Here is a 26,800-nt window from a genome sequence, read left to right as displayed (position 1 = left end):
TTTCTTATGTTTCATGCTGGAACTTCCTTCTTTTGAGACCCCATAAGTGCCCTGCTTGCTGCAATTTTGCACCCAAAATCTATTCTGACGCGACTCGAAGTCGGATTTTGGCACACGATTTAGCAGGGCACACGGGGGCAGTGCTTCCTGCTTAGAAGATCTGATAGAGACCCGGCAGCAGCGAAAATGAAGAAAGCAGAACAGATGCTGGTGAGCGGATGCAGGAGATAATCCATCGAATGAATCAGAATCTTTAGAATGGGTTAGAAGTTTAAATGTATTATTTAAGAACATGATTAAAATGCCTGATCTCCAAAAAAAAAAAGTTAATTTCATGATAGCACTTCCTCAAGTGTTACAGATGAAGTGCCCTTTAACAGCGACTAATGTATGAGGGAATAGCTCATGGGTACTTTTCAGCTGAAGAGCATTATGTGCATTTGATTTCAGCACTGATTTTATGGCATTTGTAGTAAAAGAAAAATCATCCTACAGGGGTTCATTTGGGTTAAGGTCCGGGCCACTGTTTCGTCTAAGCTGTGAGCTCGAGCATGCATACAGAAGTAGAGGCCAGCACACACAATAAATTGTGTCGCGCATAGCTTTTTATGTGAAACCGCACAGGGGACTATTTACTAACATTCCAATCTCTATTATTTTCACAAATCTATTTTTCTCAAAAAATGTATTTTCTCTAAAACTTAAGATGTAGGATGCATAAAAACCACAAAAAACCCCTTTTAATACAATATTTCAGCAAGTAAAAGCAGTCAAGGTCCTACAGAAGTCAAGGGGACCTGCGCTTATTCTATTGGACCTTTGGACTCAAAACTTGAGGTTTTTGGATATTTTTTCGCTAATTTTTTTTTTCTAGAGATTTTCATATGTTTTTACTGCATCATTCAGCATTTTTTTTTTCATTTGTACTTTATTATATTCGGATCTTTTAATAAATTAAATATCAAATTTTTAGTGTACACAACCAAGAGGAAATTAAAGGTAACATCAGTCAGTCCCAGTCAAGTTCTATCATTCCCTCCTCAGCAAACCCATTCTGTACACACCTTGCTCTGTGCATGGGGCATTATTGTGCTGAAAAAAAAAGGAATAAATCTTCCCCAAACTGATGCCACAAAGTCGTAAGAATTGAAATGTGAACTGTATGCTATAGCCTTAAGGTTTACTATTAATGGGACTGGAATGCCTAGCCCAAACCATGCGATCAGACCCAGACCATTATTCCTCCCACACCAATTTTACCATTATCATTATGCATTTAGGCAGGTAGTGCTATCATGGCATCTGCCATATATTTTCATTGTATTTCTAGATGTATAATGCTATTTATTACTTCTGAGGCTTCCAATGTTCCAGAGTCCAATGGAAGTGAGCTTTACTCCATTTCAGCCAACATTGCACATGGTAGTTTCTACTGATTAACCATAAAACTCCAATTCTACCTTGACGTTTTTAGAGACAGTTGGGAACTCAGGACATATCATTCTATACTGGCTGTGTTTCCTGATACTTATGTCCATATAGTGGCATTGAAGGAGAAGGTAAGTGTGCATATTATAAAGATTTGTTTGCATTCATAAAAAGATACATCCTTATTCACTGTCATCATTGACTCTAGTAATAAAGTGCATATGAATAGTGGATGGTTTATTCAATCTAAAATCCAATAATGTTTTTCTATCCTCTCCCAAAACATTCCACCTCTCTGTGTAAAGTAGCAGCTGTGGACAACTGTTAACTTTAAATGGGTTGTTCACCTTTGAGTTAACTTTTAGTAGGATGTAGAGAGTGATTTGCAAGTGGCTTTCATTTTTTATTGTTTGTGGTTCTTTAGCTTTTTATTCAGCAGCTCTCCAGTTTGCAATTTCAGCAATCTGGTTGCTAGTATCTAAATTACCCTAGCAACCATGCATTGATTTGAATAAAAGACTGAGCAATACAAATTAGCAATACATTGGTAGCCTTACAGATCATTTGTTTTTAGATTTGAAAGTTGGAAAGAGTCAGATGAAAAAGGCAAATAACAAAAATGGAAAAGATTGAAATGTCCCATTTCCCAATTATAACATCTGTTCCCCCCTTAACCAAGAGACAGACATTGTTTGAAACAATGCAAGCTTTATTGATGCTCCCATCCATATATGTGTAAAACAGCATTTAGCAAAACATTATTGTCATGCAACTTATCCTTAATAAACAATAAAAAGTTGAAAAAAAAAACATAAAAAAATCAATAATTTTATAACATACTAAAGTTACCAAAGTTGAACCACCCTTTTAAATCTGGCAATCATCACACCCTAGTATATTGGGTGTGGTATAATTTTTCTTGTAGAGGTTTCTAGTGAGTAAACCATTGTTAGAAACTGAAACCTCCAAGTAAAATAATAAGAAAACAAGAATATACTTCAAAGGTAAATCATATAAATCAGGGGTGCATCAAATCCAGGATTCAGCCAAGATTTGTCCTTTTTCAGCAGGATTCGACCAACTCCAAAAGCCTGGAATCATGCAACTTGGAAGTGAATTTTTTTTTACATTTTTCTTTTTAGCCCGTTCTGGCACTAATTTTTATATACAAATTAGGGTTAAAATTTGGCTTGTGATTCGGTTACATTTTCCATCGTCCGAATCCCAAATAGCGGATTTGGTGCATCCCTAATTAGGCACGAGGCTTATCAATGCATGACTGAGTACATTACAATAAAGACATAGCTGCATTGGAGAACATGGCAGTGCCACACAGCTTATGCCAATACTTGCCCATAAACATGACATTGTTCTTAAAGGAGAAATTAAAAAAATACTACCCTACATTGACCCCCCTCCCTGCTTCCCCCAGCCTAGCTGTTACCCCTGGTAAATGCCCAAAGAGAAGATGGCGCCTGTGAACTCTAATGCCCTGAATTTGCACCGAGGAGTAAGTAAAGAGTTATGGACATTTACCAGGGGTAACAGCTAGGCTGAGGGGGAGCAGGGTCTATGTAGGGTAGGGGTTTTTTTTTAAATTAAGGGTTTAGTTCTCCTTTAAGCAATAATACAAATGCAACCTGTCTCTCTCTCTATACAGACACACACACCACGAGCCAGCAACTCGCTATTATAATAAATATGCAATGCTTTAAAGTATAACTGAGAATGCTTGCAACATGTTATTGTTGTTTTAGAGTGACTCAAGATCCCAAAAGCCTTTTCATTCTGAGCCATAGTAAATACAATAGCACCACTGTGAGAGCAAACACCTACTGAAACGGTTTTTGGCAACAAGCCACAATAAATGCTCATTTGGATTCTGTAGGACTTATTCAGGTTTTTGGGTTCTAATAATTATTTTATGGTAGCAAATATAACATTTGGTACAACATGGAGTAAAATAAAATGTATTACACCTTAAATCAAAGCTGCAAGTAGAAGACAAAATAATAATGCAAGCTCTTTTCGGCAGGGACCTCTTCACCATCAGTCATTAATTTTACGGGAAACTGTCCCATATATGATTGACTGAATACCAAATAAAATGTAACCTTTATTCAATCAATTAAAACCATAGTATGTGTTTAGGGGACATGAGGAATCCTTCCCCTGTGTGTCTGCCTGTGAAATCATCTAACCCAGTAACAGGCTGGATAGCGATCCGATTGGCTGGGAACCCCAGTGCATCCTTGGGAGAAAGGGTGTGCCTGACTTTGGCGCCAAATGCACGGGGTGCCAAGTGATGGGTCATCAGGCCCGGAGTTGTAAGACTTACAAAAATTTTACAGTACAGAAGTCTGATTATGAGCCTTCCATCTGTGAGAGTGACTACCCTGAAGAGGATTAGGTGTTGAGTCGAGAGAAGACTACTGTGGAGAACCCTGTTGGCATGAAGGTGGTCCCTGAAACCTCTGATACCCCTGATAGATCTAAAGGACTGGGTCTGGGTAAGCGCAGGTCTTCAGGTAGGGCAAATGTTAGGGTCTCAGGTAACAGTAATGACACCAACATTATTGACTGTTTTACTGTTCAGGCATGCCAGGGCATACGGCAAGTGAGGACGTTGCCGGTTTGTCCAAGCGGAGAATGTAGGGGACATGAGGAATCCTTCCCCTGTTTATCTGCCTGTGACATCATCCAGCCCAGTTGCATGCTGGATAGCGATCCGATTGGCTGGGAACCCCAGTGCATCCTTGGGAGAAAGGGTGTGCCTGAGTTTGAAGCCAAATGCATGGGGTCTCCCAGAGAGAGAGCCAGCGTGAATAGCTTTAAGACTGTAAGGTACAGAGAAACCTGTCCCCTGCCAAGAGGCTAGAAACTCAGAAGGAGAAAGGTGCCACTAGTCAGATTGATCCTGCTGCAGAGCTGCGTGTGATCTCCAGTGTGAATTCCACCAAGAGCACCCTGGTGAGTGAGCCACCCAAGGGAGGATCTTGGCACGCATACAAGTGTGGGGCCCCACAGTGAAGACAGGTCTTAACCCTTTACCTACTACGAGGGAGCTGCTGCCAACTTCAAAAGGTAGAGGTGCTTTTGGGGAATAAGGTAGCGCTACCTGGGGAATAAGAGCTCTGGGAAAGGGACAATCATTTGAACTGTGTGGTTATTAACCCCTTCCGGAGAATTGGGACTGACATTTAACAAGGACTGTGTTGAAGCAACATAGTGATTTAGGTAGTGTCCCGCGTGTCTCCAGTGTAGGAGTGCATAGCGTATTAGTTGCCCATGTGTTTACTAAAATTTATATAAAGTTTATATTTGTTCATTTGCATATACGCAAAAGGGACTCAGGGCCCCTGGATTGCCAAGGGTAAGTTGCTATTTAAAGAGACAGTAACCAAATTAGTGTTATATGTCCATACAGAAAAGTTAAAATTTGCGACCAGGCAGGGATCTACTGTATACTCTCTAGTAAATTGCTCTATTCTAAAAATATGACTCACATGCTAAGTCTCAATAGCTGAGATAGAACAAACTGATTGCCAGACCAATTCCAATTAATTGTCAATATATGCCTTCTACCCCTCCAAACCTTTCACCCCACTCCGGAGTTTCTCCCTGGAAAAAGAACTGGTAGGCAACTTCAATTTTTCAGCATGAGTTCCAACGCCCTGCCTAATTCTTCTAAAAACTGTTTGCGCCTCAGACAGATTTACATTGGAGAAATGTAATGTAATACCTTCTGAGGCGCAGGTTTTAGTTGAATTAGACAGGGCGTTGGAACTTATGCTGAAAAATTGCTTTGTATGTAAATCTGTTCTATGGATATACCCATTTATTGTACAACACAGCTGAATATGTTGGCACTTTATAAATACATGCGAATAACTATAACTTGGGTTTTACTAAACCATGGATGTCCCACCTACTGTCTAAATCAAGAACAAATTTGATTGGATAATTCACAGGATCAACTTGTATTGAGTTAATTTCAGTAACCCTGTGTTTTTTCACTTTTGTAAGAGCCATCCAACCCCTTCTTGAAACTATCTAATGTTTCCACCAGTACAGCTGCTCCAGCGAAAGAATTCCCCAACTTCACATCACTCATAGTAAAATGGATGCCTTTGTGTCTGCTGAGATTTTATTTTATAAGCCCCTTATATATTTAAATGTAGTTATCATATCCCCTTCCCTTTCAGTGTAAATAACAGAGATCTTTCATATCCTTTATCAGCTTAATCTCTCTTCTTTGTAAATGGAAAAACAGAGTTGGAATTATAAAACAAGGATTGAGAGATATCCAAATACTTCATATATGTTTGTGCTGAATCTGTACAGATAACAATGAATGCCCAGGACATTGGCTTAGTGCACCACATTTTTTACTCAATGGGTAAATAAGGTGGCTTCTTCTACTTCCTAATGGCAACATAATTTTGTCAGAGATCAATCACATTTCAAACAAGAAATCTCTTTACCTTCTGTATTTATAAGCATGACAAAAACATGACATGCCCTTGTGGGTGTAGTTTCTGAAAAATAAAAGCTTATTACATCTTCTCAGAATCTCTTTTGATCTACCTGTGGTATATCTAGAATGTCCTTGGCCCTCAAGCACAATTTGAGGCTAGATCCCCTCCCTGTATTTTTCATATCTGCCAAGACTAACAGGTTAACACCAAGGACTCAGAACTTCACTTATCGTCTTTCACAACCCAGATGCTGTTAGACCAAACAACACACCCTACATATTTTCTTGCTTAGAATCCCCATGGGGTGACAAACAGCTTAAAGTGGATTCCATGGAAATCAAAAACATTGAAGCAGTTCTTTCCCATCATTCGTGCTGTTTATTCTTCTACTTTAATTCGCATAAACTGTCCTTGGGAAGCCGTTCAAGAAAATAATTTGATATTTAAATATGCTCTTAGCAGATGCGGGCATGCATTTTACAGTTATTTATTTATTTTATTTTTTTGTAACTTAAATTTTTTTAGGTTTTAGCATTTAAGTTTCCAAGCATAACAATATTTCTCAGGATACATGTAAATAAAGTCATGGTTATTGTTTTACAAAGTTCTCTATAAGCAAAAAGTAAGAGAATACAAACTTGCACAGGTGAAATAATATACTCTTAGTATCACATGAGTGGATAAAAAGCAATGAGGTACCATGCAGGGGTTGTTATTTCAACAGGCGTTATTTCCCTTATCCAAGTACAGATGTCTGAGACACAAAGTAATCCCATTTTGACCAAACTTTCTCATGTTTAGGTAAAGACCCATTATGCTTAGCTGTCATGTCTTCCATTAATTTCATGTCTCGAAATGGTCTCGCCTATTGTTGGAGCATGAGATGCTTTCCAGTTAGAGGTAATTGACAGTCTGGCTGCTGTATAGATAAAGTTCAGAAGTTTCTGCTCTGGGGGGGGGGGGGAAATATCTGTATGGGGTAGGCCTAACAATGCATTGGATGCATGTATGGGTATTTCATAGAAAAAAAGCTTTGTGATCATAGCCCCTATATCTTTCCAAAATTCAGATAGTTTTGGACAGAACCATATAATATGAGAGAGAGAGAGAGAGAGCCTTCTTGTCCAAATGCCCTCCAGCACATTGCTGTGGTAGCCGGGTATATTCTACTCAATTTAGTTATTTATTTATTAACACGAACATTCGGTTTAAATATACCATGAAATCTGTCATTAAATGGGTTAACATAACCCCCAAACAGGAAGGGAAATGATTTGAGTTACTACATGATTCGCTTTACAGTTCTTTATGCACAATACATAATCTCAGGAAACATCTCTCTGAGAAACTCCGAGCGAGTCAGGATCACGTGCTGATGAATCATTTTGGTTTTGATGTATCCAGAATAAGAGATACATGTAGCTCTGATTCTACCATATGAAATGCTCTCATTACGGTTTCTCAGTGTGTACAGATGCGGTAGCAGCTGGTTGCATATCTAGGGAAGGGGAGACAATGGAGAAGTGTGGGCACCTTTTGTAAGCCTGCCAAAAAAATTCATGGATGGCAGCCAGGTATGCAGAATCTTGCAAAACACCTTGTACTACCCTGTTTCATTATAAGACTTTATGTAGTGCAAAGCAGCACATTTGCTAGTATTTTACATGGACAAATTACAGTCTTCCTGAATTGTGCTTAATAAAGGAAATTAACTATAGAGTGTTTATTGGGCCCACCAGTTTTTCTTTTTCTCAGTGTCCCTCAAGTTTGACCATACCTCACTGGTCAACTACACACTGCCCCTGCAGGGCTGGACTGGGCCTGTGGGACACTAAGAGACACCACTGGCCCATGTCCGCCTCCTTGACCAGCCACCTCTTTAAAGTTTAAAGAATGAAGGAGGTAGGCTGTATGTTACATGATGTGCACAAGAGCAAAGGGGGTGGATGTCAGGAGAAGGGAGATCCCTGGTGGTTATACATGGGGCCCTTAGTGTCCCAGCACAGCCTCAGTGGGCTCCCCAAAGCTGCAGTCCGACACTGGGCCCCTGTGCTTTCTTACAAGAAGGATATTTGGAGAGACAGGATAGCTTTTGGAGAGGATAATGATTTGAGGGGGGATACAAAATAAAATGGTAGAGAAAAGATAAGCAGGGCCAAAAACCAGAGAATTCTTATAAAACATATATGCTGCATGGCCATGTGTGTATGTGGACGTGTCCAACATCTCATTCCTGTCCAAAGATATTAATCTTAGTCAGCCCTTTGCTATAATAACAGACTCTAGTCTTCTGGAAACTCTACTAGATGTTGGAATATTGTTCTGATTTGCTATTATGCAGCCACAAGTGCATTGCTGAGGTAGGGCTTAGCTTGCTCACATCAGTATTCATTGTTCAGTGTTAGGGTTCAGGTCAGGGCTCTGTGCAGACCAGTCAGGTTTTTCCACTCTCATCTCAGCAAACCCATTCTGTATGGACCTCAGTTTGTGCTTGGGGACAATTGCCTAAATTGTTGCCACTAAGTAGGAATCAAAACATTCTCCATAATCTGATTGTCTAATTTAGTCGCACCTGTGTCAGTAATGATGGGTACTCATTCACTGCCTCCACTGACCACCCCTTCCCCTGCTCCCAACCATCATTCTTCTCCAGCCTCCCCTCCAGAGAAGCACAAGCAGATGGATCTGTCCCCAATTTTTTTGGGTGGAGTGAAACTGCGCCCACCTCCAGTTGCTGCCTACTCCTAGTTCCGGCTATAATCACAACCAGTTAGTAATCACCATGTCGGCATGCCTGATGGCACAGTCCTAAATAATTAATTTCCCATAATAATTATAGATAAAAACACAAAAGTTGCCACTATTGAGTTGAAGAATCTATGTGTTCAACCCTCCCTAGATAACACATATGGCTCTTATGTGTCATTGCATGGAATCACCATCTTGTGGGATTTTCTTGTATGTTGACCCACAGCCCACAAGTTAGAGCGTGGCCCATATCTGTGACCTAAATAAGGAAGGGTGCAAGTCACAGGGCTATGAAAGATTGCCACTATACAGAACTTGTTTGAAATCTGTTTTCAGAGTTCCGCTAAGTTTTTCCATATCAGACAGACAAGAGCTTAACAGGTTTATGAAGAGGAAGCGAAGAGTTGAATATCAAATTCTAAATAAGGGGTAATTACAAAAATCAGTGCGCACTGTGGATTCTGATTGTGTTTTCGTTCTCCTGTCTGGCAAAGAATAGATATAAATGACCAACTTCAGAGAAAAAGTAGTTACATTTGATTGATGATCGCAAGCAGGCAATAAAAGGCAGACACTGAAAAATTACCGAGATGTTTAAATAAATACAAGATAGGAATTCTGAGTGAAGATTGTACAAGAAAGCCCTCAAGCTATACACTGCTGCAAGGGGTTTTCTATGGCTCCAAGTCATGAACCCATTGATAAGGGGGAGAAATGCTATTTGCTGTCTAGGAAAACAATCACCTGCCGGTACATGGAGTGCCAAGGGCTGTGTGAAAAGCTTTGACATAATATTGCAGCGGGCCTGGCCGTCTAAACGCAGTATACAACCATAAAGAAAAAGACTCCTTTGATATATTGCTTAACCCCCTGTTTAGAATTGCTCCACGGCAAACCCAAGAGGGGTAATTATTTTACAAATAAATATATTGATGAACATACTGTGAATTAATAAAGCTGTTCATGTGTTTTGAGGATTTCCAAGACCATGGATAGCAGTAATTTCTGCAGTCAAGACAGGTTTTGGTTGAATTCCTTCTTCAACATTATCTGCATGAGTATGACCACTGGCCAATCCTGAGATAACAATAGTATGATGTTTCCAGATAATGGTATCCTAAATGAAAATTAGGGATGCACAGAATCCAGGAATTCGAGTCTTTTTTGGAATGATTTGGCGGAATCCAAATTTCTTTCACAATTAAAAACATCCATTCACTTCAATGCATTATGGAGTATGGAAAAAAAAACTTGAGAAAAAAACACCCATTGTCTGTAAAGATTATTATTTTACCACTTGCCATTAGGTAAAAGAGAATCCAATCTCAGGCACAGGTTTAAAAAGTTAGTCTTATTTGTGATTACATGGGAGAAATGAGAATAAAAACAACTGTACTCCAAACTTACAAACTTAACCGGGGTCTAGGAAGGGGAAGTTACTGAGATCCAAACTAATGCAGCAACCTAAAATTGAGTGGTTGTATTCTTCAGAGGACCACTGGAAGGCGGTTAGCCTTCTGTAGTAGCCGATGTTTGATTAGCACAAGCATAATTAGACCAAGCTGTAAGGTCTGGAGATGATAAGCAGAGAGCTGCTCAAAATCTCAATGCCAGCTGGCTCACAAAGATAGTGCCAGAAGTGATTTTGAAGGGCCGAGGGATTGAACAGGTGGGCTCACTTCTAAACAATTTTTCAGAGAGGTTTTGATTTCTCTATGTACTCACTGCGCTTCATCCCTGGAGGTTTAGGGGTAGACAGTTTCCCCATTTTGGTGAAGAATAGGCACTCAGGTTGCCATCAGGAGACGTCCTACCAATGTTTTTATGGGGCTTATTAACCCGATGCCCTTCGGGGCTCTGACCCGATGCCCTTCGGGGCTCTGACCCGATGCCCTTCGGGGCTCTGACCCGATGCCCTTCGGGGCTCTGACCCGATGCCCTTCGGGGCTCTGACCCGATGCCCTTCGGGGCTCTGACCCGATGCCCTTCGGGGCTCTGACCCGATGCCCTTCGGGGCTCTGACCCGATGCCTTTCGGGGCTCTAATCCGATTCCTTTCATGGCGCTAATCCGATGCCTATCGGGCTGTAACCCGATGCCTATTGGGGCTGTAACCCGATGCAGGATGGGACTTTAACCCAATCTCCTTGTCTCCTCTGTGACACAACTGGGGACTCTCTAGGTCCCACTGTAAATTTGGCGGTCTTGCTGTCAGATGGGACTAAACACAGTTATACTAACCGTCTGACTTAGCGAGACCCCATTTCTGGTACCATTAACTGTAAGAACAGTCAGGGGTTCTGACCTCAATGTTGTTGTCTGTGTGTGGAATAAATGGGAGCACTTCAGCCAGGAGACAAGATCTCGGAAAGCACTAAGGACACAAGCAGAACTTATCTCATATCAAAACTCAGAGTGAAGCACTGTATATATACACTCTATAGGTTGGATGTAAAGGCTATGTCTGTACAATATATTCTATATATATATATCTATATATATACCGGACCATAGGTGCCAGACTGTGATTTTCCTATTGTTCTAGAAATGCAAGAAGGTTAATTACAAGGCAGAGCTTTTTACGGTTTCTTAGAAATCCTTTTATTTTTTGGAGACAGCGCACCATTAAATGAAAATCTAGCTAATGAACTGAAAGCTCATCTTTCTGGCCAAACAAATTAAAAGTTATAACTTTATTAACATTCTATGAATTACTTAATAGAGGATAAATAATGTTTCATAAATATACACCATCCTAGGAGTCTTTATTATTCCCTGGGGTGCAAGTGCTAGAGCAGTAATGGGGGCTTAAGAGTGCACCCCTAGTGCTCACTTATGAACATGCGCCGTACGTACTGAAAATAACAAATACTACACAGTACATGTACTTTGTACTTTCACCTTTGTTCTTCAGCCAGCAACCAATGCTGGCATCTTTGGACAAGTACCTTTTCTGTCTCCCCAAAAACTAGCCCTGTGGATGAAATCCATGTACTTGGAATCTCCTAAAGTATATAAAATAGCTGCCACTTGTGTTGCCTCTCTTATGCTGGACATTTCTCTCTCTTTTTTTTTTTTTTAAACTGACCAACTGCACAGAGGTATTTATACAGTGACGTGACCCTCAATGGTATCAAGCACAATTTCATTGTTACTATACATGACAGAGAAACATACACTATAGAGCAAGCACAAAGCTTTTAGACAATTTTGTGTGTATTTCTCGTGTAGTATGGTCTTGCAGCAAATTAATCCTAGAAATTATTTCCAAATGTTGAGAACTATGAGAAAATAGCTTTATTTAATTTAATTTCTTTTATTTGACATTACTTGAATTGGTGTTTTGCCCTTATTTGTTTGATTTTTGCATCGTTCAGGAGTGATTTAAAGGTAATTGGTTTAAGAGAATAAACTTACAACTGAAAACAATTTTCCATTCACTTAGATTGTACTGGGTGCATAAACTTTTTCAGTTTAATGGCCAAAGAGAAAGCAGAACCCACGGTCTCTCTTTGGGTGGCCAAATGGAAGTGATTTGTTACTTCTGGCTGAGCATCTGCTTATGCCCCACTAACCCATAAAATAATAACTGCCAGTTTCTTTGTCTAACAGTTTTCGTAGAAGGCAGATGGTTGAGTGGTTGGTCCCTACACATTCTATTTATTTATGGCCTGACCATTTAAAGGGGACCTGTCATCCTAAAGAAATGATCCCATATTCTTTTCTATCATGTTAGTTGAGCAAAATAAACGTTACTCACACTATATTTGTTTACATTTTGTTTCCTTCAGTCTTGAATTCACAATCATAGTTAAGGTGCAATTTTGTGGACAAGGCAAGTTGTTGTATCACCCCAGAATTGTATGTATGCACCAGAATGCCCATGCATGGTACCTTACACAATTATATAGTGTAAGGAGGGAAGGGGACTGTAAGGAGTGCAGTGACATCTAGGAAGTACTAAATGAAAAGTAAAAACGTTAGTGACTCCCCGCCTCTATGCCTGATTGTAAACAGACTGCCGAGTGCTGCAAAGCTTATTTGTGACCTTTCAGAATTGGTGGGTGAGATAGGAAAACCGCTAGTATCTAAATGAAATTTAGCAGGTAATTACCTTATTGCTCTTAATCAAAATACGGCTTTCCGTCATGTTTTGTGGTTGACCCTTCCCAAGAGAACCCAAGTGACCTCAGTCAACAATATGAAATGATAAGATCCACACACTGTTGTTGACATTGTTGTAGTAAGGAAAAGCCATTTAGGAATTGAATTAGTAGCGCTGAGGAGATAAGACCATGAAACTAAAGCCAGGCATGCATATAAGGGTAAAGGACAAATAATACCATGCCAGAAATGACCTTTTACTTAAAGATGCTTCAAGTCATTGTATCACTATGCAATTAATGCTGACAGTCATAGTATGTAACATGGTGTACGGTGGATGATGATCCTTTTAGTAGTAATTGCCAAATTAACCCCTACCAACTGTTGCCCAAACTGTATGGCCCACTTTGGCACCTCTATTGCATCATCCACTCTTATTTTCTCGTGAACCTTCTGGAAGGGTGCCACGAAGACGCTTAAATCATGGGTTTTATTAAATACCATGCCTATGAATGATTTTTAAAAGGTAAATAAAAGATATTTAAGCCCACACTCCGTAAAAAATAATGTAACCCCTGTTATATAAGTATAAAGATATTAGTAGTTACCTCTGACTTGTGCCTTTATATGGTCATGGAACTCCTTGATTACATCTAGTAGCCTTGATTACATCTATTTTACAATCGGTTTACAATACGTTATTAACTATATAAATGTGGGGGTATATTATTCGCTATATTATAATAGTGCCAACAAATTCCTCAGCACGGAGGCAGTATACATCATACATACAAATTTTATACAAATACTGATACAGATTTACAAAAAGACGCATGAAAGCAGGCGAAACCTTTAGCATGAATCGTCTCTAAATATTTCCATTAGGCAAATATAAAGAGAATGTATATTTATAAACACATAAAGCGCTGAGTGTACCTTTAATAGCTTTTCTGCTAGAAAATCTCTGAGGCTGATTTTGGGCGCTGAAGTCGCAGGCAACACTTCAAGAAGAAGAAAACCGCACACCACAATGATCCTCCTGTGGATTAAAAAGCCAATAATAGTATATTTAATATCAGATTGATGCCTTTTCCCATTGAATATTTAAAATGTGTTTTGTTACAGGACTGCTGAGCCACTGGAGAATGGGTTCTGTCAGAAGAACACGATGGAATAGTTGGAGCGCTATGAAGGATTCTATATTTGCTCATTGTAAATTAAAAGCACTGAATAAATATGTGTACATGATATGAACTGCCGGTGCCACTCACTATCAAGTATTGATTAAGTGCTTTGAAAAATGTACTTCAGCTCTCCTCTTTGCTCAGCTGTCTCTCTGTTCAGCCACTGCTAAGACAGATAGCAGATAAAGGAACATGCACCTCTCTCTCAAACAAGCATTACTTCTGAAATAAGTGGCATGCTGAATATGCCTCTGCCAGCTCCGCCAGACTCAACCTTTAATAAATGTTGATATTACAGAATGTAAGCTATATTTCTTCCTCTGCCTCGCAATCCATCCCAACGTACCCCTTTTTTGTATTGTGGGTTTTCCAAGTGATTCAGCTGTTCAGCGCATCATTTATCAAAAAGGAAACAGTTGTTTGACTATGGGGTTTCTCTTGGTAAGGAGGAGCGACAAAGATTTTTGAAGGTATCTACAGTATATTAAGTTTGAAGAATGTAATCTTCCGTAAAGTAAATGTACAGTTATTATACAGGGCACAAAAGCCCTGCTCACTCTTGAGATGCAAGTCTACGGAAAGCTGTTTGGGGTGTTAATTAAAAATGTGGCACATAAACTGTAACACTTTGAATAGTCCTATTCTATAATAATGTCCTATGAAAAAAGTGTGCCTTGTTGGGCCAGGTACATAGGGGCAAATTCACTAAGATTCGTCGTTGTGCCAGCGTCCACTTCACCAGGCGTATTTTCGCCAGCGCTACGCAAATTCACTAAAATCCGAAGTTGCGCTCAGGGGAAGCGTAAGGTTGCGAAGTTGCGCTAGCGTTAATTCGCCAAGCAAAGTGAAGTTACGCTAGCGATGCTTTATTTGCATACCGTGCCAAATTGAAGTTACAATGGAGGAATATGTAGCATCACTACACAAGCCTGGGAAACCTTGAAAACACCAAATAATTTGCCCTACACATGTGCCCACTGTATAGTTAAGGTGCCATGAGTAAGGAAATGTAGGGGGGAAGGAGGGTAGCCCCAAAAAAAATTTCGATCTTTTTCAGCCTATCACCCATAAAAAAGAAAAAAACTCCAGTGTTTTTTGGGACTTAGAAAATTTTTTTACTTTTTTTGAATCAATCCCTATCTACTCTATTGCACTTCAGCTGGTCTGAGGTGACGAAGGAAGTCTGGCGTCAAAGGTAGCGTCCAGAAAAATTTGCACGTCAGTGAATTTGCGTAGTTATGTCCGTTGTGCAAATTCGCCAGGCGTAAGGGTGCGAAGTATCTAGCGAATTTACGCCAGCGTCCGTTAGTGAATCGGCGAATTAACTCTAGCGTTAGGCGCTTCGTCCTTTAGTGAATTTGCCTCATACTCTGGTGTCACTGGGGGATGTAGTTACTGAACACAGTCATCAACGGACAGATCTGTATTTTGCTTGTACAGGTACGGAATCTGCAATCATGGAAACCTGTTATCCAGAACTCTCTCTGAATTACAGAAAGGCCACCTCCCATAGATTTAAATCAATCCAAATGTTTAAAAATGATTTCCTTTTTCTCTATAATGTTTAAACAATTTTTTTTGTTAACAGGCCCCCTACCTTGATGCTGTATGCTAAAGACTGCCTTAAGTTCCCCTCCATATACTGACAGCCTCCTTACCACCTCATATAGCCTCTGTCCCTTTTAAGTATCATCACATTTTCCCAGCCATAGAGCCAACATACGTGGAAATAGGGTGCAACACCACTACTGTGCAATGTTTCAGGATTTGCCCGTGGCAAAGACCATACTAAATGTGGTTGGTCTTATAAACAAGGCAGGGGAGGGCTGGCACAGAGTACTAAGCAATTTTAATGTAGAGGAGCTGACCAGAGCTGATTGTGACCCAACCATTAAATCCACAAACAAAATAATTAACTTAAAACAGAGGTATTTTACAGTAAGATGTTGATAGAGTATTGGCAAAAAGGCAAAAATATGCTTGCTGTTGTGGCATATTAACAGACAGGTCAACATTCAGAACTGGGCAATCGGCAAAAAAGTTTTGGCTCCCCAAACAATAAAAACACTCTCTAATACATACAAACTTTCAAAAGACTTAATTTTGGACAAGGCTACACCATGGTACACAGGGTGCAGGCCCACATCCACCACCTAGTAAACAACACAGGCACACACCTCCCCACTCATCTTCTCTATTTTTCTGGTCTTCCATGATCTCTTAATTCCTGCTCCTCTCCTCTCTTCACTTTATTCTTCCACCTACCCTTTCTGATTTTACTTTCTTTGTGTCTTCCTCTCCTGTTGTGTCCCATTCTTCTGTTCCTTTCTACTTATGTCACATTTTTATTTCTGTAAAATTTCTCCTTCTTCCTCTTCCCTTTTCTTTCCTACCACTCCCTCTTCATTTCTTTCTCCATTCCTTTCATCCCTGCTAATAACCCAATTTTTCCCCAATTTAATTATGCTCTCCCATTCCCCTCCCACACCTTTCCCTCCAATGCTTTGCTCTGTTACCACCTAACTAAAGTTTGCTCCACTTTTCCATATTCCATATCTAATTACATATTTTCTCTCTTGTTGTCAAGGCTGCCGGGAGCGCGAGGAAACGTGTCTACTCCCGGCGGCGAAGAATCCAAAATGGCGGCGCCCAGTCGGCCCACGTGGGCGCTGAGACGCCAGCGCCGCAACGCATGCGCACACACGCCGGCTTAAGGACGCCAATGACGTCACTATGGCACCAAATTCAAATATAAAAGCGCATCCAGGATGCCAGAATGGCGCCCAAGTATAGGATACATTTCATGTGTTTATCCTGGGTTCCCTGTGAGCAGTTTATTACTGAATCTTGTTCCTGTTTGTTTTCCTGACCTTTTTGCCTGGACTTTGGATCTTGCTTCCTGAACTTTGGATCTTGCTGCCTGAACTTTGATTATCCGTTTGTTTAACCCTTTGGACACTGTGACTTTGATTCCTCGATCCTGACTACCTCCCTGGAGGGAGCTCCCGGCTCCCTGACACTTGTTCCTTTATCCCCTTTCTTCTTATGTTATCCCATACCATATTTTGTCATTTCCCTGTATGCTTCCTCCCTTCTTTCTCTTATACTTTTCCTTTTCTGTTTCTCCCATAACAAAATAAACACATTATTCCAATCTTGTCTGCATGTAAATGGAATGCAAGTCACTGTCCCTTTTCTGCTCTACTAGCTCCTTCACCCATACTTCTTTCTGCTCTTACTTCCTTATTCAGCTTCACAGTAAATCTTTCTTGATGTTCCAGCTGAACTCTACCCCCTTGGCCGCTCCTCCTTTCTTTCCCCAATTGTACCCATGGTCAGTAAACTTCTCTTACAGCTATGATAGGCTGCAAGTGAATACAGAACTCATGTGTCCACATCCATGTCAACGATGACAGAATAATTCATAGGAAGTGTGAACCAGGACAATTTAAGCAAAATCCCAAATGCTGTCTTACACTTATATACTCCCCTGATCACTTAGTATTACCTTCCAATTTCTTAAGCCCCATCTGTTTTCTTATATGTTGACCCATAATGAGGTTTTCTCATCAATTTTTCTACAGACAAACAGAATATTTTACTAATAAAATTGTATTTCCTTATACAACTAAAAACAGTGGCAATATCTGTAAAAGGATAAAGGAATGTTTTCCAATGATAATTGAATACAGTAGATAAAACATTCCAACAGTTATGGGACTGGCCTCATGACTGGGAGGTTCAAACTAATCTGAATGAGATTTGGGGAGAAAGTCTATCCGCTCCCTCAGATAAACCTAAAAGCCAATCTTTATGATAATTTACAATGAAACATGATGAACATATATAAAAAAAGAAACATTTCATATTCAAGAAACAATGACTGAATGGCAGCTACAACAATGTAATCTTGTTATGACCTAAGAGGGGCTCTGACTCCCTGCTTTACACATTTCCAACTGAATAAATATTTGTTTTCATCCCACCTGATGCTGGGGGTCCAGCCTTGCTCTAATGCTGGCCCAGCTAATTCCATTGGGTCCACATTATATGTAAAGAGAGGCTGTGATTGCTTTTTACATTGTAAATGTCTAAGTTATGGTTAAGAATATAGCAAATCCCTCTGGTAAATTCCCCCTGATGTACAAAGATAGATGTGTATCATTACCAAACAGTGCAAGTCTTGCACTATTATATAGATAAACGCAGAAGAAGGAAGCTGGATCGATGTAAACAACAGTAGCCCAGGAAGGAATGTAGCCATTAAACACTTCTGCTCTTGCTATCTATTTTTTCATTCTGGTGCAATATAAATAGGAAAGCATTTCTCACCCAAAACTCCACTCTGTATATGAATTTGCTTTGCTCTACAGACTCCTCTCATAACTATAATCAGATCGGGAGGCCCATTTATTAAAGGTTGAATTTTGGTGGTATTAGAGATTTTTGAAACCATGATTAAACTCTTTTTCTCTAAAACCACAAATACCATGAAAGTTATTTAAAGATACAGTATAAAAAAAAAAGTATGAATGGCAAAAAAGAGCTGAACGATGGCAAAAAAAACGAATATCGTTAAGTTTGTTGGACAAATAAAAGCGTGAGGAAAAAAATATCATAAAACCCATTAAAGTCTGAATGGCTAAAGAAATGTCCAATAGGATCAACTGAGTTTTTTTTGTGTTTTTTACACTTAATAAATCTCAAAGTTTTAGAGAAATACATTTTTTTTTGAGAAATAAGATTTGTGAAAAAGAAAGGAAATCTGAATAAATATGCCCCTTAATGTTGGGTCAAGATGAGCTGGATTAATTAAGGGTGGACGGAGCTGTAGCATGTCCAGGCCACCTTACAAAAACAGACACTGCCAACATGGGGCCAAATGACTAGGGAGCCTGGAGTAATATTAATATGTACATTATATGCCATTATGCTTTTGTAGGTCAAGATTAGACCACTTTCCCATATCAGCTGCATCTGATGATGATGGGACTGTAGTGGGCAGAGTGTAGGTTGCCAACTTGATTGGGTTCTAAATCTCCTTGGCCTAGAATCTTACTAGAATAATCTTATCAGCATTGGTCAGTTTCCCAATTCCCGTTGCTAGTAGCTGCATGGTTTAAACAAAATTCTACAGTTTTATAAAATGATTGGATGCCTTTCCTTCCCTCTCCAAGTTAGCTACTAATGATTGTAAGTGAAGTGCTTCAAATCCAATTTCCTTCCCTAATGTAATTCTACATGCCATTCTTTGAAAGTAAATGAAAGCTACACTCCAGTGTGCGTAATCATTAGTAAATGAAAACTAGACACAGAGAAAACAGGCACCAATATAAATGCCCAAAACTGCACAGTTCAGTTTACCCCACCTGTAAACAATGGCAATTAGAAGCTAACCTGCGCTGAGGATTTCTACATGAACAGCATTCAAAGTCCTGATTGGTGGATTGTGCTTGCATAAATATTGCATAGGAGGATGTAATCAAGAATGGTGTAATTAAAAGTTCAAAATGCATATCTATTAAGATTATCATAACATTGTTAAAATAAGCATCTCATAAAAGTAAAAGAAAAAAAATATCCCAGTTGGCCTTGGTCTCACCTAACATTATCTTTGGTGAGACCAAGAGTTGACAGTTGTATGTTGAAACAGTAATATTCACAAAGAGAGAGATTGAGCGTCAGGCTGGAATTCCATAGGACCACCAGAGAACCTGATATCATGTCCCTCTTTTGAACCTGCTAAAGAGATTGGGGTCCTACCATGTAAATAAGAATAGCCCATTAGGACCATGGCCCATTGGAAACATCTTGGACTCTGGTAGCCCAACGTTAACCTGGAGGTGCTACTCTCTGTTTAAAGGGATATAAATAAAAGTTAAATATCTGTGGAAGTAGGCTATACATCAAAGACACTAATGTTGTTCCATCCAAAGACCAAAAGCAGAAACTATTGCAGACTAGCAAATTACCATAGACAAAACACTTACAGTAAATACAAAAACTATTTTACTGTGAATTCAAATCAAGATTACTTAGATGAGATATGCATTCAATATGGTTATGTCCTTTGGAGTAAAGTTCTGATAAGCTGCTACAGACAAAGTAAATCAGTCTTGAATGTGACTTAAGTAGGTGGTGTGCAAGAGACAACATTATGATTGTTTTCGGGTTTCATCTCCGACCTTTATCGTATGACAGTATTTGAATCAATCTTCCACTTCTACATCACAATTCCTCTAGAGTACTGGACATCTGTGTACAATAAGGGGTTTCTGTAACCAATTTAGATAACACTATGACCAAGATGATTTTACCAACTCTCGTTAGGTATCTAATGTTACTTGTGTCTCTTGTATAATCTGGCTCACCACTATACCAGAATTATATTTCCAGTGGAGCACTTGCTGATACTCCAAGTTAGAGTGTAACATTTGGCAGTTACCTCCATTGGCACATGCAGAAAGTCATAATACATACTAAAAGTGTAGTCACCTTAATCCAATCATTTGTCCCAAATTGGTGCCAACTAGTCATCAAGGTGGGTATTTTATGATTGGAACCTGTTTCAGAAGGACAGATGGATATAGGAGAAGGAAATATGGAGAATTTTGTATGGAGAAGTGTCAGTGCAAGAACAATGGTTTTTATAGCCAAGGTAGAATATGGGTGCCAGATACAAAGAAACAATATAAAATCAAAGGTTAAGACACCTTTTTTGGAATTGCAGAATAAGTATTGTCATTTGTGTACACCCACATCCTGCATGTTCAAGCAAACAAAAGTCCCCATTAAAATTGCATGAATTCTTATATAAGGTCGTTGTGTGAATATAAATATATTCAAGTGAATTGGTTAGTTCGCTTTTAATAAACCGTCTATTTCTATTGACTTTTACAAAGGAATTAAATAATAAATGTGAAACTATTAAAAGCTTAACCTAATCAGCACTGGAACACACAACAAGACAGCACAACATGTTTTTTTAAATTTCCCATTGCATTCCCACATCATGTTTGGCATTTTATTAAACAGCGCATTCATGGACTTGCTCTGATATTTGCACACCTTGGATGGATAAACATACAGTACTCTGCGGAAGTTCACAGAAGGAATTTGCAGTCTGAAGGACGGGTAAAGAAATAGAGGGGAAAAAGTAGAAAAGAGAAAAATATGCAAACCGTTTTAGTTGCAGCAGAGCACTGAGTGGGCTAGACATTAAACTAATATCACTGGGGGATAATTTTTAATTTAATGAATTTTTCTGTGAAGTAAAACAGGACAGATTCGCCCATTACTACTGATGCATTGAGTTCAGGTCAGAAGTCAGATCTAGTCAAATCTTTAGTGCTCAGTTGAACTGTGTGCAGGAGACAACCTGAAACCAGCCAAGAACAGCCCTGTAAAGACAGTTGGCTGAAATTGTGTCCGTGGCCTGCCACAGCATAGGGAACCCACCCATGGGTATTGGGCCCAATTGTTACAAATTGGTAATGTAGTACTTCAAGGTAATGTAATGTAATACATCAAGGTATGCCCTCTGAAACAAGGGGCCTGATGTGACTCTTGAGCTGCTGTTCGGACAGACACTTTTTAAGGTATTTTTTGGACTAGATTATTTCTTAGGCTAAAGTACATGCAAATGCGAATATCTCAGTATGTGACATGCTACCATTTTGTTGCTTGCCAAATGTTGCATCTTTTCATTAGACGTTATGGTAGAGTTGGATCTAACGAATCACACATGGATAGACAAAATGCAGTTTAAGTACATCCTGATTCATGTAAATTATCCATCTCAAGATTGTGGGGTATTTCATCTTGTGTTGAGCCAGATACCAAATCCATTAAGGTTTAACTCTATGCTCACCTTATGAGCCATATTAGTATTGTTAACAATGATATTTTGACATCATTTGTCCCATATAGATAGAAGTAGAGCAGGTATTCAGTTGTTTCAGAAGTCCGGTACAATAAGGTATTGATTAAGCAGAATTCAAGAGACAGATGCTAGAAGCAAATCAAGAGATTGAACAAGAATATAAAACACTAAAAGCTGGAACAATAAGGAAACAGAAAACTTTACGATAACACTAATGGCTAATTTAAAGCAAAATATGACAGTCTAATAATTGAGATTGTTCTCCCCCAATTATGCAAGTTTTGAACTCTAAAGAAGGGCTAATAATGATAGGAAAAGCTGCAATGTTACACATCAGTCTGCTCATATACCGTTAGAAAAATAGCATCCAATGACGCCTCCCTATGCAACCCTTTAGCATCAGCATTAATTGGTATAAACGCATTCATTAAGGCCTGGCACTCGATATTCACTCTACTCTAAAAGGACATTTGTGCAAACTTATGTCTGCTAGTTTGCAATAGGCCAAAGTTGGAGCTGAGAGATATAATTCATCCTTATAAAGTAACAACTTTTCTAGGGAGCATGTGAAATGCAGTATACACTAAAACACTGCTTCCTTTATTGTCCTTAAAATCATGCATATTAGCATAACATAAACTTGGACCAACAGTGTACATTGCTCCTTCATGCAGCCAAGTGGTTTAGCAGCACCAAACTGAAGAACCTGAAGGAAACATTTAGCTCAATGCATCATTCATATAGAAAACAATGGAAATCCAGATGACTTCACAGTTATCTTTAGGAAAACCTCAGGGATGACATAATGGTGACCTTCACAGTAATAACTATATCTTTAGGAGAACCTCAGGGATTTTATGGTAGTGAAATTCACAGTAATAACTATATCTTTAGGAAGACCTCAGGGATGACAAGATAGTGATATTCACAGGGATGATATAGTGATGACCTTCACAGTTGACAACTACAGAACAATCAGGCCCGGATTTGTGGAAAGGCCACCTAGGCCCGGGCCTAGGGCGGCAGGATTTTAGGGGGGCGGCATGCTGCCCAACCACAAGCACGTTAGTTCAAAAACACAGGTAATGTACTGAAGATCATTTTTTAAATTTCCCATGCACCAATCCCCATTGCTCCAGTCCAGATGATGAAAATATGCAAGATAAAAGGGGAGGGGACAGGGATAACGAACGGCAGTGGGCCTAGGGGCGCCCACTATGTAAATCCGGCCCTGAGAACAATGTGGCGAGAGCAGGTTTAGTAGAGCAAGATGTTAACAATAGTGCAAGATACAACATGAACACTTTGGGGCAGATTTATCTAGGGTCGAATATCGAGGGTTAATTAACCCTCGATATTCGACTGCCAAATTGAAATCCTTCGACTTCGATATTCGAAGGATTTAGCGATATTCCTACAAACGATGAAAGGAAAAATTTTTGAACGAACGATTCGAATGATTTTAATCCATCAAAGGATATTCCTATGATCAGAAAATTGTTAGGAAGCCTATGGGGACCTTCCCCATAGGCTAACATTGGCCTCTGGAGGTTTTAGGTGGCAAACTGAGGGGTTGAAGAATTTTTTAAAGAGACAGTACTTTGACTATCGAATGGTCGAATAGTCGAACGATTTTTAGTTCGAATAAAAGTCGAAGGTCGAAGTACCCCATTCGATGGTCGAAGTAGCCAAAAAAAACATTCGAAATTCGTTTTTTCCTCTATTCCTTCACTCGAGCTAAGTAAATGGGCCCCTATATATCACTATTGCTAAACCTGAAGCTCTTCAGTTTTTGTTAAAGTAAACCCAATTGACACACAAACATGGAGGAAGGATCCTGGAATTGTAGCTGCTGGGGGAAGTTTTAGTTTTTTTAAATTTCATTATGTAGGTCTTCTGTGGCTTTCCTATAGATACTGTAAACACATATTGGTACTAAAAACAGTACTCCAAATTCGTACGCTTTCTGTAAGGCACTGGTTCCAACTTCTAAGCAAATAAGCTATTCTTAATGGTCATATATGCTATTCTCAGCTTGGTTTTGGTTAGGTGTATGTCTAACCTCAAGTGGTGGATAGTTATTTGATTGGTAGTCTTGCTGACAATACCTTTGCAGCTGAATAGTAAGGAACCTCTCAGTACATCTCTCCGGTGGTCATTATTTTCTCTCTAACAAGGCATAACAACATATTTTTTTTATGAATAATGAGGCCCTACACAATCTGCATTTCTCTGGGCCCCACCACTGTTAACAGTCCAAATGGAGTAGCCAGTACTATAGAGTTTCAAACACATTGTCCATTCCAGTGTTACCAGTATTCATAAAAATTTACTAGATTCACAAGCATTTATTATCCTAAACCTAAGCTGTGCATATAAGCTGCAGTGCTTACCACTCTAACCATATTGGTACTCTTGAACTTTACCTGTTTCTATAATTTATTGATGCTTCTGGTGTCTCCAACTTTTGTCTGGCTCGGGATGGTTTGATAATTGAGTGTGAACGATGTGGTTAATGAATTTGGATGACTGTACCGATTAATAAAAGTTTAACTCATGCTTTTACCTTGTTATTTACATGGAAGAACCTTGTGATGAGGCCATCAAGGTGCAATTTAGTTCTTAAAGCTCAAGAAGTCCAAGGTATAAGTTTGAAAATGCTACAGAGTTAATCTGATTTAGCAGCAAAGAAAGCAGGTAGGTAATCCATCAAGAAATAGAATGATAGAGATGAGAATAAATTACAGTCTGATCAGCGATAGAGTCTATTCCTATGTATGAATGAAAAGCTCTAAATCAGTAGAGAGGGCATTATTATATTCCAGCCAATGAGGTCACAAATCAGAAAACTATTTAGCCAATGATATGAAAGCATGAATTAAAACATTTTTCAGATATATTTTGGCCCCTTTGGTTACTACAGTGTATATATATATATATATATATATATATATATATATATAATTATAATGTTTTTATATACCTGGGCACTCATGCATAAGTAGTCAATAGCAAAAATAGTGATGGCACTCGATCCGAAGTTTCGGATATATATATATATATTGAAAGTCCAAACGTACCCGCACTCTTATTCCATTATTCAATGTTGGGTGCTTGGTCAAAGAAGTAGTATGTAGAATTCAAGATGGACCAGCACTCCAATAGTCTTCAAACAAATGTGTTTATTGAGTCATCACTCGTGTAACCAACATTTCCGCCCTCGTTGGGGCCTTTATCAAGGATGAAATACAAGTGACAGTATTGTGATATATATAACCTCATTTCCTTTCAAAAAATACATGTTGAATACATGTAAGCATAACGCTTACATGCATTTAACTCATGTTAATTGTTTGCACAAATTACAAATTTTTTCTAGTGGTTTATGACGTCATGTTGGCGCCTTTTTTGAAAGGAAATTAGGGTATATATATCACAATACTGTCATGTGTATTTCATCCTTGATAAAGGCCCCAATGAGGGCTGAAACGTTGGTTACACGAGTGATGACTCAATAAACACATTTGTGTTGGAGTGCTGGTCCATCTTGAATTATATATATATATATATATATATATATATATATATATATATATATATATATATATATATATATATATATATATATTTTTTTTTTTTTTTTAATTTATTTATACATCTTTTAAAAGCTTTAGGGTTAGTGATTTAACCTGCATACACAAACTCTTCAGGTACATATTTAAATGATTGGGTTTCTCATGGCTGAGGTTAATAATGTAGGGATCAGATTCTCTAATTCCTGCATTGGGCTTTTATCCAGCTTGCTCAGCATATCTTCAAAGCTAACTAGGCATTTTTCCCAGTCCAGACCCCCCCCCCCCGATACTTTGTTACATTTAGCAGCAAGAAGAAAACAGGTCAATAGCAAAACCGTGACCTGATAAAGTCGATAAAGGTTTATTAATTCATTTATACCGGTGGAAGATATATGGCTGGAATGTTGTCTTTTTTTATTTATTAAAAACCTGTGTTCTTGTATAGCAGCAAAAATGTTACACCGTAATGTCCCCCACATTTCCAGCTGTAATGTCACTTAGAAACCAAGAAGTGAAAACTAGTAATATATTGCAGTCCTTCAGGATGTTTCATTTATTGGAAAACCAATCACAAAAGTATTTAGTATAGAAATTACCCAATCAGATAACCAATGCAACCAATATGCAGTAAGCTTTTCCTGACTAAACCAGGTTCCAACCCTACTTGAAAGCAAACCAGATTTCAGCAGTATAAATATCCCAGAAAGGTACTGTACCACCCTCCAGGCACTTCTAAGGAGAAGGAAAGTTAACAATCAATGCCAAAATTTAAGACACCGTCACAGTCATTGTATTCACTTACCTGATACCCCAGGCCGGTGCTTCCGTTAGCAGAAAACTGCACCAGACCATAGTTCTTCGCAGTGAAAAACGGAATAATACTAATTTAACATATAATTCTTCACTAAGTAATGCACATTTCAAAAGTAAAAGTAGTAACCTCCGCTGTATGCTGGCAAATGCACGGAGTTTGTCAGGTAAAATGGGAGACCTAGAATTAATTGCATGCTCTAAAAATTATGATATAATTGGTATCACTGAGACCTGGTGGGATGAAACATGTGACTGGATTGTGAATTTAAATGGTTACACCCTTTTTAGGAGGGACAGAGGGATTAAAAAGGGTGGAGGAGTGGGTTTGTATGTAAAGCCTGAATTAAAGCCATGCGCTAAAGAAATAAAAATAGTTGGCACTGGTGAGGGTGTAGAATCACTCTGGGTAGAGATTTCGACTGGGCAAAAGGTATCAAAAAGAATTATCATTGGTGTATGCTATAAACCACCTCGTATTAGTGTCGAGTATGAAGCCCAGCTACTCTTGCAGATACAAGAGGCTTCACAGCTGGGTCAAGTTGTTGCTATGGGTGACTTCAATTATCCAGACATTGACTGGGGTAATGGG

The 26,800-nt window shown here is 39.0% G+C and overlaps 1 long non-coding RNA gene across 1 annotated transcript in view; it reads right to left on the bottom strand.

Moving 5' to 3' along the window:
• The window catches only part of LOC108710895, a 107,062-nt gene that overhangs the window by 73,771 nt on the left and 6,491 nt on the right, over positions 1-26,800 (bottom strand). Inside the window, exon 2 of the long non-coding RNA XR_001934820.2 lies at positions 13,694-13,796. This is a non-coding gene — a long non-coding RNA (uncharacterized LOC108710895). The remainder of the gene's footprint in view (positions 1-13,693; positions 13,797-26,800) is intronic.

Source organism: Xenopus laevis, chromosome 3L (genome assembly GCF_017654675.1).
Source record: "Xenopus laevis strain J_2021 chromosome 3L, Xenopus_laevis_v10.1, whole genome shotgun sequence".
NCBI classification, from domain to species: Eukaryota; Metazoa; Chordata; class Amphibia; order Anura; family Pipidae; genus Xenopus; species Xenopus laevis.
Note: the sequence above shows the minus strand (reverse complement) of the source record. Positions and strands in the feature narration are given on the sequence as shown.